Consider the following 16,046-nt stretch of genomic DNA (forward strand, 5'->3'; position numbering starts at 1 on the left):
TCCCCAGTTCTGCCACTCACCTTGGTCAAGTCATCTTCTCTCTGCTAAAAATAGGGACACACTTCCTTGGAATTTTTCCTTCACTTGTAAAGCTTGGCATAATCTCTCCAACTAGATGGACGTCTTTGAAGGGAAGAAATGTTATCTCCTCCCTCCTGCCCCATGTGCTCAGCATGTATCAGGTATTTATTACACAAAGCCAAATGCAGATATGGCCATGTCTGTTTCACTTACTCCTTTAGACCCACTGTCTGGCAGGTACTTGGAGCTCAATAAAGGTTCACTGAACAAAGGAGTGATATATTAATAAACAAAGGCCAGGTGCTGAGCTACTGAGCAAAAGGAATGAACCCCAGGTCTGCCCCGTACAGGCTGCTTGGTGCTCACTTTGGGGTAGGATGCATATTGTGCCATAGGAGTGTTTTCAATCCTGGTTGCGATTATCTTTTGCATCTCAGGTTGAGGAGATGGGAAGCAGCTCTGATGGACCAGGCTTACCTCTGCTATTGACCTCACAGCCCTGAGGCCTCCATTTTTCCATCTGCTGATAGCAGAATGGGTGCAGGTGGATTGGGAGCCAGACGAGTCCAGTCTGGGTTCAGTGGGTGGTGGCACGGCAAAGTTGCCCCAAAGACAGGATGAAATTTGGTGGGATTTGGCTTCTCTGGATTGCTGCAGCCTGGAGAATGTCTGAGTATTCCCAATGAACTTTGAGTTGAAAATGATCAACCAAATGAAATTAAGTCAGCACCTAGACTAAGATCAGGAAAATATCAACAGAGATAAATAAATAGCAAGGCAGTCTCCTCTCTATAAGACCTCCTTCTTTCCAACCTCCCTTCCTTCTTCTTTTTTTTTTTTTTTAGAGCCAAACACACCGAGCATCTTCATGTTTCTATCCTGTGACCCTGCACTCACTTGGAAATACAATTTGATGAAATTTGAGCAGGTTTGCCTCATTAGGTTTTTCTGTTCATCCTTGTCAAGATTTCCCACTTGACCACTGTGGCATTATTTCCTTGGTTAGCCATCTCAGGGGAGAGGGGCAGTGGCTGAGAAAGGAAAGGTTTAACAAGGAGTTGCTCACCCTGCATTGCTGTCAGCCCCTGCAGTCCCATGGAAACAGCACATTCAATTTAACGAGGACATCAGATTGCAAGTCCTACTGACCCTGTCTCCCTGCCCCCACCTCCCTGATCCTGAGCCCAGCCTATTTGGGGAAGTAGGAGTGGGAGGCTGTCCTTTTTGGATTGAACCCGGACGGAAAACCAGCTCCTGTGAGCTCAGTTTCCTCTAAACAGGACTGTTGGCTCCCTGTTTCTCCAGGAAAATTTACAACTCCAATTTCTACAATTTACATTCCAGCCTTCTTTTCCCAAAGCTTCCAGCACTGCTCGTGTCAGAAGGGACTACTTATTTCCCAAACACTTTTTGCATTATTAGTTTCATTTATTATTTTTATGTTTTCTATTGGGTCCATGTACATATTATTTCTCTGAGATCCCCAGAGCAACTGACAATGAGTTGGGAGCCATCATCTCTTAGCAATCGGAGGCTAAGATGCAGTCAGGTTCTCCAGGGAAAAGATTTCTAGCCTGTGCATTTAAAATTAGCCCCAATTAACCCCTCATCAACCAGCCCAAAAATGTCCATGCAGATGTTGCCAAACCTTCTACACCCCATTCTTGTCTCTTTGAGACAGGGAAGGCCTTAAGTGGACAAAATGTGAAGTTTAACTTTTCAGAGAGCTTAAATGCTCTTCTTTCACACTCGTTTATCGTTTGGAGATACTTACAGATACACCTGTGATCTGTGAAAACTGGAGTATAAAAATTCCATAATTGTTTTAAAGTAGAAAGGCAATCTGATTTTACTTTGCCTTTGAAAATCATGGCATTTTCATGAAATAAATGAAACATTAGCAGAACAGCTGTGTATCCTCTAAGACCCGCTAGGACTTTGCAAAGGAGCCTGTGCTTGGTGACAAGAATCATCACTAGAAGCCCCATGTCACTTTCAGAACCAGCAAAATCCATTGACTAAGAAACTTTTCTAGAATAGTGTTTAGCAGACACATTTTGAAGTATAGCGAGTGCAAAAAATTCTCCTATCAATGATCATAAGCTAGGTGCAATGGCTCACACCTGTAACTCCAGCACTTTGGGAGGCCAAGGCAGGAGAATCACATGAGGCCAGGAGTCTGAGGCCAGCCTGGATACAATAGCAAGAACACCATCTGTACAAAAACTTAAAAAAAATATTAGCTAGGCATGGAGGCATGCACCTATAGGACCAGCTACTCGTGGAGGCTGACACTGGAGGATTGCTCAAGCCCAGGTGGTTGAGGCTGCAGTGAGCTATGATTGTGCCATTGCGCTTCAGTCTGGGTAACAAAGTGAGACCCTGTCTCAAAATAAATAAATAAATACATCCTTACTTGGCTTCTAAGGAATAGTGGTGTCCCTTAAAAGGGTTTCTGTTTGTCTGTGTGCAAGAGAATTGCTGAGAGCACATGTTCTGGTGACTCAGTCTGGAAAATGGCTTCTTCGGGCCTTGGAGAGTCCCAGAAGAATCACAATGATTCTGTCAATAGCTGTTAGATGCGGGGGCTGGGCATGGTGGCTCATGCCTGTAATTCCAGCACTTTGGGTGGCTGAAGCGGTCAGATCACTTGAGGCCAGGAGTTCAAGACCAGCCTGACCAACACGATGAAACCCTGTCTCTACTAAAAATATAAAAATTGACCGGTTGTGGTGGCATGCACCTGTAGTCTCAGCTACTCGGGAGACTGAGGCATGAGAATCACTAGAACTTAGGAGGTGGAGATTGCAGTGACCTGAGGTCACACCACTGCACTCCAGCCTGGGCGACAGAGTAAGACTATCTCAAAAAACAAACAAACAAACAAACAAAAAAAAAAAAAACAACTTGTTAAGTAGTATGCTCTTCGCTGGGAAGTCCTCTGTCTACTCACCTTTACATAGTTTGTGGCAATGCCTTATCCTGGGCCTTGTGTACGGGAGGAGATGCCTAATCTCCATCTGTCTTTGCTTGTTTAAAGGGTAACAGGGTCCAGCAAGGAGTGGTGCAGAAGCATGGTGGGCTTGAGAGGATCAGCCCCTCCTGAGTTGGGGACAGTTTTGTGACAGCCCTTATTTATTTAAGGCCAAGCCATTCATGTGTTCACTCATTCATGGGGGCAGCTGCACGTACCACATGACTCAAAAGGCTACAGATACCGAGGTGCCCCATGAGATTTTGAAAGTCTCAGTATGAACAAATGCAGTTACACAAAGATCAAGCTGAAGGGAGAAGTTCATATTTACATATTTACACCCTCAGGGCACTTCCTCATCCACTTCTCATTTTTTTGTTTTGTTTTGTTTTGTTTTGTTGAGACGGAGTCTGGCTCTGTCACCCAGGCCGGAGTGCAGTGGTGCAATCTCAGATCACTGCAACCTCCGCCTCCCAAGTGCAAATGATTCTCCTGCCTCAGCCTCCTGAGTAACTGGGACTACAGGTGCGCACCACCACGCCTGGCTAATTTTTGTATTTTTAGTAAAGATGGGGTGTCACCATGTTGGCCAGGCTGGTCTCAAACCCCTGACCTCAGGTGATCCACACACCTTGGTCTCCCAAAGTGCTGGGATTATAGGCATGAGCCACCATCCCTGGCCCCACTCTCTCATTTTTATATCCTTATCTGGTTAAAAAAAAAAAAAAAAAAAGAAAGACAGACATCTGCTTCACACTAGATTGTTTCATACAGCACTCTTTGAAATATTGTGAACATACTTTGAAGAATACTTTGAAAAATACTGTGTATTGCTTATTAACCTCCTTCGGAATGGACTCCTGTTCATGTTGAGGCATAGGGACTTGGTTTGACGTCTATTACTCTACCCTCAAATGAATAGTATATCTCCAGAACAGTACTTACAGTCTGTGATACTATCACCACTTGGTCTGCTGTGGGGCCCCTCAGTCATTTTTTCAATTAAAAAAGTCCTGATGCTCTATTAACCTTTTGTCTGCTGCACCATCCTTCATACTGCCATTGCCCTGAGATGATGAGCCATGTATTAAAAAAGGCATATATTACTGTAAGCCACATCCAAGTTCTCTGTCATTAGAAAGATGAAGTATCATTTTTTCATTAAAAATATGAGACAGTTTCTCACACTCACAACTTCTGGGCCTGTCTGCAATCTCTTTGTTATAGGGGTTGAGAGGTCCTTTCCACCGCTCACCATCCCACAGCCAGGAAGCTCCATCTGAGCCCCTCTCCATGGAAGATGGGACAGAAAAGCGTTTTGTTCTCAGAGGGCAAAGCTGTAGCCTATCGACATTTTTTTTCTCACACTGCTTTTAGGTGAAACAGTGGCCTCAGTTTGCCAGATGTCTAAGCGAGTAAATAAAATTGCACACTCCACACTATTTGCAGCTGCACAAAAAATCAAGTGACTTTCTGAGTCCTCTTCCTCCCTTCTCATGTGGGAAACAGAGAGCTTCTCAAGTAAGCAGAAAGCCTAGGCCATGCATGTGTCTGTACTCTGGATCTCTCTTGCTTTCAAGTTTTATAAGAAGCTGCCTAGAGTGGCCACACAAACTGGTCTTGTTACCCAGGTTCATGACAACTTAAGAGATAAGCAGGGCCAGGTGTCTGGAACGCAGCCATCACTGTTATCTTTGTAGCGCTAGGTGACAACTATTTAGGGTCAGTGTCCTGGCTTTAGGTTTGCAGAACACTCAGGAATTGCCTTTCTTTTTCCATTCCAAATTGAATAAGAGGAAAAGATACCAAGAAAGTCCGTTCTTTGGAAATGCATCTTGGTAATGTTGACTTGATTGTGGGGACAGGTTTGGCCATGACTATTGTTAAAATCTTTGTGAGGCTGTACTTGTTGGACTTCCATGTGACCCTCTGCTTGTCCTTCCAGCCAGCCAACTAGATAGGGCTCAATCTACTGGAAGAAGGTAAAAGATTTCAGCCCTGCCTCTCTGAGTTGCCACTGCCCTGCCCACCCCAGGATCCCACAGCCCTCCTAATCCCTCTGGCCACCTCAGTCAAAACTGACTCATGAGAAGGAGGCTTGCATCACACGCAATACAACAAATATTTCTAGAACGTGCTGATTGGCACCAGGACTACTTTATGATTTCTGATCTCACCTGTGAATACTGTGAAGCTCTAATTGAATACCTTTCCTGGGCCATTTGTTAGCTCCTCCAAACCCTGCTCTCCCTCCTCATAGGGGGGACACAATGGTCCTGCCTCTCGGCTCCATGTGGCCACCATGTGGGATGCAGTTCTGTGCAGTGGCTAACATAGGTGCCAGCTCCTCCCGTTCAAATTCTGGCTCTACAAAGCGCTAGCTCTATGCACTTGGAAAAATTACTTGACCTCTCTGAGCTTATTTTATCACCGATTCTATTGAGATGCAATGGAATTTACCTCATGGCGTTACTATGACAATTAAATAAGATTATCATGAAAGTGCTTAGTCTGTGTCTGGCATATAACTAAGTACTAAACAAATGTAAACTGCTATTATTTTCAATAGTCACTATCATTTACCTTTCTCTTCAGCCCTTGGGACATCCTTTGAAGTAGGCATTTTGTCCACGTTTCATTGATGGGAAATGAAGGCTCAGTGAGTACACTGTGGAGCTGGACTCACACCCAGGTCTGTGGTTTTCCAAACGTGTCTTCTTTCTATGTGCTCCCTGCAGATGAGATTTGTAAAAAATGTATGCCCTGTCCCCAAAGCATGCACTCTGAATTTCACTGTATTCTTGCTCCCACATCTTCCATCTCTCCCTCTCAATTGACTCAGTCTCTTTGGTGACATTTTCCCCCTATTAACAACAACAACAACAATAACAACAACAACAATAAAACAACAACATCTTTAATTTTCCACCCAGTCCTGTGCTGGAGCTAACTCCTACCATCTCAGGAGCACTGATTGTTACAATTTCAGGAATTTTGCAAGATAGTTGAAATCCTGTTGGTAGCTTGAAATTGGCCATGGTAGGAGGATTTACAGTACAGACACCAGCCAATGCTTCCAATTAGGGCTTTATTTTTCATTTCTGGAAAGTTGGTTGTTAAAACTAACCTGCATACCTCTGCTTCCACCTCCACATTCCTGACTATCCACCTGTCTCTTCTTTCCTTTGAAACCATAGTTCTTGAGAGTGGTTTATACTTCTCTACCCCCTTCTCACAAATTGTATCTACTTATCTCCAGAAACAATGAAGTTTTTGCCTCCACTCTTACCACCAAAGTCAGCAATGACCTCAGTCCCTTTGAACACATCACTTGGAGCTGTTGACCTTCTCTCTTTCTTGATAGTCATGTCTCCTTTGGCTGATGTGACACTTTTCTTGGTTTCCCTGCCTCTCTGACCTGCCTTTGTCATTTCATCTGGGTCTTGTGGTTCTATCCTTGTGACTTTTCTCTTCTTCCTAGACTCACCAATCTTATCCACTCCATGATGTCAAATATGACCCTATTCCTCTTGACGTCTGTAATGATGCTTTATGTGCAATGCACCACATCTCCTCAGTACATTGGATTTTAGTGGAACTATGCTGAGCAGCTCCATGCACCCAGAAAACTGTTCTGGGTGTCTCTTCACCTTCCTGTCTTGGGGCTTTTCTTAAAGCTGTAGAAGGCCAAGCTTGAGTGCAGGAATTATGGAGGGGTTAGCACTCTCTGCGTGCAAACCTTAGCCAATGGGGGATGCGAGTAAGTGGATAAATACTCCAGCTTTCATACTTTAGAGAGATAGTTCTGAAGTGCTGTCTACTTAGTTTCTCAGACTTCCGTAAGCCTGAGCACTGACATAAGCAGTGCAATAACTCACTCTTTATTGGCTTTTCTTCATTCCTCATTTCATTGTCCCCTCTTCTTCACTCTGCTTCTTGGCATCACCTCCCAACTAAACTAGCTGCCCTCATGTCTGTGTCTCAGATTCTCCTTTAGGGGAACCCAACCTAGAGTACTCCAATGCTGAGATTTCAGTGCCAGACTTACTTCTGATCTTCATACCTGTACCCTCTATACCATTTCAAGACCAACCCAATGTTAAACCCATTGTGCTGACTTCTGTCCCTCTGTCTCTGTATGCGGGATCAATCTACAGTAGCAGAATCCATCCAGGTTCCCAAGCTAGAAATCCCCGAGCAGATTTCTCTCTTTCACTTCAGCCACCTCGCCAAATTATTCAAGTCTTCTAACATGGAAATGGCTTTTGAATCTGTCCCCTGGGATCAGTAGAAATGGATAGAAAGTCGTCAACTCACGAAAGTCCCTTTCTACTCCAGCAAAGAAATTTTACAAGCATTTCCCTTGCGCACGCGCGCGCGCGCACACACACAGAGAGAGAGAGAGAGAGAGAGAGAGAGAAACGGAAGTTTTGCAGGCTCAAAATGCTCTCAAAATATCGGAGAAACGCTCTTTCTCTGCAAGTATGCAAGTATGTATACTGTGGTAGAGATGAGATGTTTTCTTTCCTCTTTATAAGAGGCTGCCATTTCAACCACTAAAATCACAGAAATTACAGCTTAGTTTTATAAGCTTTTTTTTTTTTTTTTTTAATGCCAACCAGTTGAAGAAATAGTAGTTGTAATATGACAAAGTCTACAGCCCATTGGAAAAATTTTGCTTTCTTAAACTTCTAGGGGTCTGGACCCTTCTTACCAGCCCTGAGGTCCTGGAAGAAACTTAGGTAGAACAATAAATAGATGCACACATCTGATGCTCCAAACCCTAATAGCCAGGGCACTGCTCTATTTTCAGGGCTGCTAGATAAGAAGTGTCTCTTGTTCAGATGTCACCATGTGTGGCACCCTTTCCCCAAAAGACTGCAGTTTTCTAGACCAAACACTGGCCCTGAAATCCTCCTGAGATGATGATATTCTCTCTCTCAGGAATTTGGGATTGGAAGTCTGAGAGGCTGACTCACTCAGTTGCCAACATTAGCTCTTATGTAAAACTGTTAGCAAATACAGATTCTCTTGGCTATTGAGGCACCACATTGAGGCAACAGGAGAATCCAGAGAGGCACAGAGTCTAGTTGTTTGACATTATAAACAATGCTTTAATGAGTATCCTAACACATATGCATTTTTCTATATCTCTGATTCTTTTCTTATGATGAATTTCTGCAGATGGAATTCCTGGGCCAAAGAACATTTACGTTTTAAGGATTTTTATATTTTCATATACCCAATGGCCCCTGAAAATTTTTTTACATCAATTTTTACTACCATATACAGTCTGTGTGTGAGTTCTGGGATTCTTTTTTTTTTTTTTTTTTTTTTTGAGACAGAGTTTCACTTTTGTTGCCTAAGTTGGAGTACAATGGCATGATCTTAGTTCGCTGCAGCCTCCGCCTCTTGAGTTCAAGCAATTCTCCTGCCTCCACCTCCCAAGTAGCTGGGACTACAGGTGCCTGCCACCACGCCTGGCTAATTTTTGTATTTTTAGTAGAGACAGGGTTTCACCATTTTGGCCAGGCTGGTCTCGAACTCCTGACCTCATGATCTGCCCACCTTGGCCTCCCAAAGTCCTGGGATTACAGGCGTGAGCCACTGTGCCTAGCCCGAGTCCTTGTATTCTTATTTTCCCTAGATATTATTCTTTAAAGAAAAAAATGAGGACTATTTGAATAACCTAAGCATATGCTTCATAGGAAAGGAAAGAAAAATGGCTGTTTGATATATGGAAAGATGCCCAGATTCACTTGTAATTGAAGAAATGTAAATTGAAACTATCCTAAGTTGCCACTTTTCACTCATTGGTTTGGTAAATTCCAGAAGCTTGATAACACACTCTATTGGCAAGGCTGTGGAAAAGCAAGCACACTCATACATTTTGGTTAGATATGTAAATTGATGAAACCCTTGTAGAAGGCAATTTGGCAGTAGCTTTCAGAATTAAAAATGCATACAGCCTTGGTCCCAGTAATTTCACTTCCCAGAATTCTCTTTACAGATACCCTGGCATAATTGAGAAATGACGTATATTCAAGGTTATTCATTGCAGAATTGTTTATAAGAGTAAAAACATTGGAAACCATCTAAGTAAATTATCATACATCTATAAAATGAAAAATTATTTGGTGATAAATAAGGAGAAAGCTCTTAAAACACCCATATGAAAAGTTCTCTAATATATATTGGTAGGAGGAAAAAGCAAGGTATGAAACTTTATGTATGCTATGCTATAGTTTATTTTAAAGAGATTAAAATAAAAATAATAATGCATATTGGTATTTGCTTGTATATATGAAAAGAACCTCTGGAAAGATACATGGGTCATTATTAACAACAGTGATATGGTTTGCCTGTGTCCCCACCCAAATCTCTCCTTGAACTGTAATTGCCATATGATCCCCGTGTGTTGTGGGAGGGACCCGGTGGGAGATAATTGAATCATGAGCGTGGCTACCCCCATGCTGCTGTTCTCATGATAGTGAGTGCGTTCTCACAAGATCTGATGGTTTTATAAAGGGCTTTCCTCTCTTTGCTTGGCACTGCTGCTTCCTGCTGCCATGTGAAGAAGGATGTGTTTGCTGCTTCTTCCACCATGCCTGTAAGTTTCCTGAGGCCTTTCCAGCTATGCTGTTCTTACAGCAGCATGAGAATGGACTAATACAAGTGGTTACCTGTTTAAGGTGTGGTGAGTCTTATGCACGTGGGGGACAGAATGGGAGAAAATTGTTCACTGAATTATTTGCTTTTTTTTTTGGAACTAAGAAAATGTATTTACTATACAAAATATAAAATATAAAAAACACTCATTTCCAATTTAAAATTTTAACTTGACTTAAAAATATTTAGTAAGTTTGAGCATGTTTTATAGATATATTGGTCGTATTAATTTATTTTTTTAATAGACAAGGTCTCACTCTGTTTCCCAGGCTGGGGTACAGTGATACAATCATAGCTCACTGCAGCCTTGAACTCCTGGGCCCAAGCAATCCTCCTGCCTCAACTTTCTGAGTAGCCAGGACCACAGGCACACACCACCATGCCTGGCTACTTTTTTTTTTTTTTTTTTGGTAGAGGTAGAGTCTCATTATGTTGACCAGGCTGATCTCGAACTCCTGGCTTCAAGGGATCTTCCTGCCCCATCTCCCAAAGCACTGGGATTATAGGCCTGAGCCTCCACCCTGGCCCCATTTGCATTTCTTGTGTGGGAGTAACCTCATTCACATCATTTGCAAATTTTTATTTAAAATTGAACCTTCTTTTCTTATTTACTGTAAGTACATCTATATATTTAGAATACTAACATCTATCTTCTATATATGTTTCAAATGGTTTCCCCAGTTTGTTGTTTACCATTTAAATGTTAATGATATTTGCTTTGATATGTTGGAATTTTAAATTTATATGGAGTTGAATTTATCTGTTCTTTTATTTGTAAACATTCCTTCGCAAATATGATTTTTAAATGATTAGCTTTTCTAATATTTACCTGTATTTTCTTTGCGTTTTTTAAAGAATTATTCTCATGTAGAGTCTTAATTCTTGTGGAATTTATTGTTATATACTGTATAAAGCTAGAATATAGCTTTGTTTTTGTTTGTTTTTGTTTTCTTTTTTTGCAAATAGCTAGCCAGTTGCCTTTAAACTATTTACTAAGTTATCCTGTGCCCACTAACTTGAAATGCCACCTTTATTGTAAATTGTTTTTGCTCTTGGGCCTGTTTCTGAACTTTCTGTTTTGCTCCTCCATTAATCTCATCTGCCTAGACCTGCAGCAGACCAACCTGGTACTTGTTAAGGAACCACCGTGGGCCAGGTGTCATGGCTCACACCTGTAATCCCAGCACTTTGGGATGCAGTGGCAGGTGGATTGCTTGAGCCCAGGAGTTCCAGACCAGCCTGGACAATGGGGCAAAACTCCGCCTCTACGAAAAAGAAAATTAGCCAGGTGTGGGAGCACACACCTACGGTCCCAGCTACTTGAGAGGCTGAGGTGGAAGGATCAGGGGGATCACCTGAACTTGGGGAGGTCAAGGCTGCGGTGAGCCATGATCACGCCACTGCACTCCAGCCTGGGTGACAGAGTGAGACTCCATCTCAAAGCCTTTGTGAAGATCCTGTGCTGGAGCCAAGTCTCTTCCCGGAATCCCTATGACATGCCTCATCCTAGGTTCTGTGGTGGGTGGCTTTGCTTGCCTGCCCTCTGCTACCATTGTATCTGAAGGGCATGTTATCTCCACCAGTCTGTGAGCTCTTCCAGTAAAGGCCATGTCTTCTACTTTTGAAGCCGCTCCATGTGCCTACCATCCGGAAGCGCACATGGTTTTAACAATCAGCTGTTGAAAATGCTGGATTAAGTGGATTCTCAATGGAGAATGAAATCCTGAATTAAGCATTGAAAATGGAAATTCTCCATCGAGAATCTACTTAATTCTAGTTTGGCCACTTAATAGCATTTCTGTGTTATCTTCAAAAGTCATGTATTCACTTTGACCCTCAGGATCTTTGCTGTGAGATGAGGATAATAGTCCTTACCTCATAAAGTTAGTGTGAGAATTAAAATAAGTGATACTTCTAAACACTGTTGGCTAAAGTCTGACATATAGGAGGGCCTCAATATAGCTTCGTTTATCCATTCTTTCAAGGTTATTTTCATCAAATATATATGAATGTTTTGATTGATTAATTCTTTCCTCCATTATCACAAGCTTGGCTCTGCTGAATTAACTTCTCCCATAATGGCTTCTTAGACAAGAGTTGAGGCAAGCCTGCGAATGGCTTCCAGATGGCTTAAAGCCAGATAAGATCCCAAACTACCTCCAGTTGGGGTTTGGACCATTTTCGGTTGTATATAGTGGGAAGGACAAGATAAAGATAAAGGATACTGAGCTTAGTGGGGAAGCATAAGCCTCTGATATGTGTTTGTGTACATATATGTCTGTGCGTTCATGTATGTGTCTATATGTGTGTGTGTGTGTGTAATTGCATTCAGTTTGTTTGTTCCAGAAATGGCCAGGTAGTGCATATTGCAGAGACCTAGATAAGGAAAGATTAGGTCTTAGGTGTACCCGGAAGGCAGTCTCTTTCACGTTCTCTCTCCCCTTGCCACTCTCTTCCCTCCCACCTTTCTTTTCCTCATGCCCACACCTTCTGCTCTCCCCAGAAGACTTGGAGTTACTATCATATTTCTGTGGCAGCTCCTAGAGCTTCCAAGCTGAGGTGTCAATCAAATTTCCCTTCTCTTTGAAAGAGCGTGGTGGAATCTGTCAGGGGAATGGAAGAAGGCGGGGAGATGGGAAGAGGCAGCGGGTGTCAAATGTGAATGTGCATGAAAATGTGTGAGGATAGACAGCAGGCCCCCAAGGGCTATGGGGGAGCCTCCGCTGACATCCCCAGACACAGCGGTCTTCTCCCTCATCCAGTCTCCTGCAGAGATTGCACACTCTTTGATTCAGCTCTGTGGCTGTACATCTGCTTGTTTTCTTACCAGGTAAAGAGCTCAAGTTTCAAGAGTTGTTTATCTGTCCCCCACCCCAGGTCCTAGCACAGTGCCTGGAATATAGTAGACACTCAGCAAACAACTTGCTGTATGAATGAGTGCTTGCATGAATCCTGTGTGTGTTCTGTTGGTCAATAGTGAGTTTTCTACAATGCCACACAGTCATGCCACTCACCCCTTATGGTGTGGCATGGATAAGCATATGCTGCAACCCCTAAATAAATTGACTGGCTTGTTCCTGGGTATTGATGGGGTGGCTTAGAGGTCCCTCTCTTCTTTGGGATAAAGAAGTATCTATCATTGAAGTATCTATCCTGGCACCTGGAATCTATGTAGAAGTTGCAGGTCTGTGCAGTCTCGAGTGTCTTTATCCCCCCAAATGATGACTCTATCTTGTTTACAGTAGTTTTAAAATGAAGGATTTTAGAATAAATCGAGAGGAGTCAAGCCATTATTCAACCAGCTGTGTGATTCTGATCAACGATGTCACTACTATTTTCAGTAGCTTTAAAATGAGGAATAGAACCCCTCTCAAAGGGGTGGCACATGGGAAGGGCTAAGGAAAGTGCTGAGTATATGGTAGGCACTCAATAAATGTTAGCAATTTTTAAGCTACATCCAGTTGTGAGTGAACAGCTATGTTGGAGTGGATGAAGAGGAGGAGGGTGGGGAGTGAGACTAGTTGCGGGAATTCACCTTTCTGATTCTGTAACACACGTTGCCTTAGTAATAAGGATGACTGAGAGTCCTTTTGGGCTTTGGGGGAGGTGGAGTAAATTGAAGAACAGTGTTCTTTTTCAGGCCTATAATGACAGCACGTGAGTGCTCTCAATCAGGTCAATGAGTGAGAATGTTTTGTGCTCTTTATGTTTTGGAGATCTTCACAAAGTTCTGGAGATCGAATAATTTTCATATTGATCTCTCAATGCACATTGATTGAACACCTACTGTCTGCCAGGGGATACGAAGATGAATTAGACAAGTTCCTGCCCCCTGAAGAGTTCCCAACCTACTTGCAGAAACAAGGTAAAAACTCAGGAAAATTTCAATTTTGATCCAAGAGTTGAACAACAGCTCAAAATATTCTAACATGGGGGCAGCTGATGTTTGCCTAGCGAGTGGTAATAAGTGATACACTTCAGGGGAATGAGAGATCCAGGTGGATGGGCTGGTGAGGGAAGATGCGTTAGGCAAAGAGGTTTGAGAGGGCATCTGAACCCAAGAAAGAGAGGCTCTTGGGAGAGCAGTGAGGCACAGGAAGCTGTGTCCTGGGGACAGTGAGTGGGGCTGTCTGAATGGAATGGAGGGTTCATGCAGTGGGAGAGTGACCTGGTTGGACAGGCCAGGGCTCTGCTGTGCAGGCCTTGAGTGCTAAACCAGAGAGCTTGCAATAGATCAGAAACCATGGGCAGCTTTTGAGCAGGGAAGTAACACAGTGAAAGTGACATTCCCAGAACTGCCATTTAAGTTCTTTCTGAGCGTGCACATCTTCAGTGCGGATATGAGACTCACACCTGGAAGAAGCTAGCTGTCCCTAACAGGTGGCTCTTCTTGCACCCCCAAGACCACTAGAGACTGGATACTGTCCACTCAACCCCCAGTTCTGCTTTCTCAGGGGCTATTTTCTAAAATCTGTGACTAAGAGATCATGGCTTCTTTTGGTCCTTCTAACAGCTCCCTGTAAAGCAAGGAGCAAGAATGCCCTGCCTAGTTTACACATCAAGTTAGCAGTGGATCTGGGACATATCTGAGCTCACCAGACCAGGTTCCTGACCCCACATCCAGGGCACTTGACCCCTGTGTCATAGCTACCCCCTGGAGGGCCTGGTCCTGAATGTGAAAGCAAAAGGCTGATATGGCCGAAGTCTTTACCTTTAAGGGAATTTGACATAATCAGAACAGAAGTCATTTTACCAAGATTTGTCTTTAAAATAACTGACAGGCTTTAGAAAATGACTCAAATAAGAAATTATACTTCAAGATACCTAAGGAAAGGTTGTCCTCAACTTCTCCCCAACCTCAAAAGGCTGATGTTTGACCGTGAACATCAGTCTGGGACTGGTGGATGATGAGTTGCAGCCAAGCAGACCGTTGGCCGTGTGGACCGCTGATGGGCAGACCCCTGTCCAGTGGGGCCTGATGGCAGAGGGCTGGATGCATTGCCGGGAGCAAATGGTTGCCATGGACATGGCTAGCTTAGCCCTGGAGCCCCCTTGGATAAGGCCCAGGAAAAAGCTCATTTCTACCTCTTTGTGGCCCTTTTTGAGCCAGGTCTGGAGACCATCCAAGAAGCTAAATAAGCAGGAAAGCTGGGAGACAGCAACCCAATATGGCAATTAGCCCACATTGTCCAGGCAAGATGGATTTTCAACTTCAAGGAAATTGGCAAGAAGAGCAGAGGGAACCCTTACATTTTTCTTTCTCGTTCTGGGTCTCTTTCCAGTCACTTGAAAAATCTATTTTGCAAAATATATGGGTCCAAAAAGAACCCAAACCCAAGGAGAGTTTTTTCCATTTGATGTATCATCCCCTTTATTTAAAATGATGAAAGAGAGAAAATATTTTTCAAAGTGACATCATTTATCTTATGATAATCAATGAAGCCCTCATAAACTAATATATTAAAGAAAACATTTAAGCTTAAACCAAGCAAACACACAAGAGGGGTCTTAGAAATAACCCCAAGGCTCCAGGGGGAGACTCAATGGCCTACTTGTTTTCCCTTTTCTGAATCAGTTGTGTTTGGTCGTTTTGATTTTCAGGACCCTCTTTTCTGCCTGCCAGGGTGGCTGAGGACTAGAAAACTGCAGGGGCTATGGTTCTTACTTAGCCTACTTGTACTGCCATAAATATAATGAGACACACTTGGCACCCTGCTCCCTGATACTGACCTTGATTATTGCCGAGTGAGTGAGGGTCGCAAAGCCTCTGCCCACTCCTTTTCCTGGGAAGCCAGCCAAGCAGGTTTGATTTTCCTGGAAATCCCTGGGCCGTGGAATGTGGAGCCTCCGGTAAAAGTGGGTTCCTTCATTGCTCTCCCTTCATTGCTATTCAAAGCACATGTTGTTTATTCATGTTCTCCCCATTTTGCCTCACAGAGGGGAGGTGGTTGGAACAAACTCTCCCTCCCCTCTCCCACCTGCCCCCCACCAGCATGTGGGGGAGGCAGCCCAGGAGTCTGTCAGAGAATCACTTCTGCGTACTTTTCCGTTTTCAATAGTTTCTGACCCAATTTAGCATGCAAATCCCCCAAATGCAGTGAAAACGCTGCACCACATTGGGTTGCCTTCCCATTCAGGCAGTTACAGGATGGAGAGAGCTATCTAACTTCCCTGATGGCTGAGGGAGGAATGTTGCCTTGTATTCTTTCTGGAATAAGAAGGCTTTAAGGCAGGTGCAGTATGAAGTGAAGGCAGAGGGAGTCGGCATCTTTCTGATTGTGACCTGAGGGGACTGCAGAGGCTTCCTTCCACCAATTATCTTACTTACCCAAATACCTCAGTGCCTGACGTTTCACTATTGGTGTTTTATGCATATGCTTCC

General features: G+C 43.5%; 1 long non-coding RNA gene across 1 annotated transcript; it reads right to left on the reverse strand.

Moving 5' to 3' along the window:
* Positions 1–509: 509 nt before the first annotated feature.
* LOC126940967 (uncharacterized) lies at positions 510–15,550 on the reverse strand. Its single transcript, XR_007721014.1, has 3 exons — positions 15,395–15,550; positions 5,579–5,727; positions 510–756 (listed from the first exon to the last, which is right to left on the reverse strand). It is a non-coding gene; the product is annotated as an uncharacterized LOC126940967 (long non-coding RNA).
* Between the last annotated feature and the right edge of the window lie 496 nt (positions 15,551–16,046).

The sequence above is a fragment of the Macaca thibetana genome, chromosome 18, assembly GCF_024542745.1.
Source record: "Macaca thibetana thibetana isolate TM-01 chromosome 18, ASM2454274v1, whole genome shotgun sequence".
NCBI lineage: Eukaryota > Metazoa > Chordata > Mammalia > Primates > Cercopithecidae > Macaca > Macaca thibetana.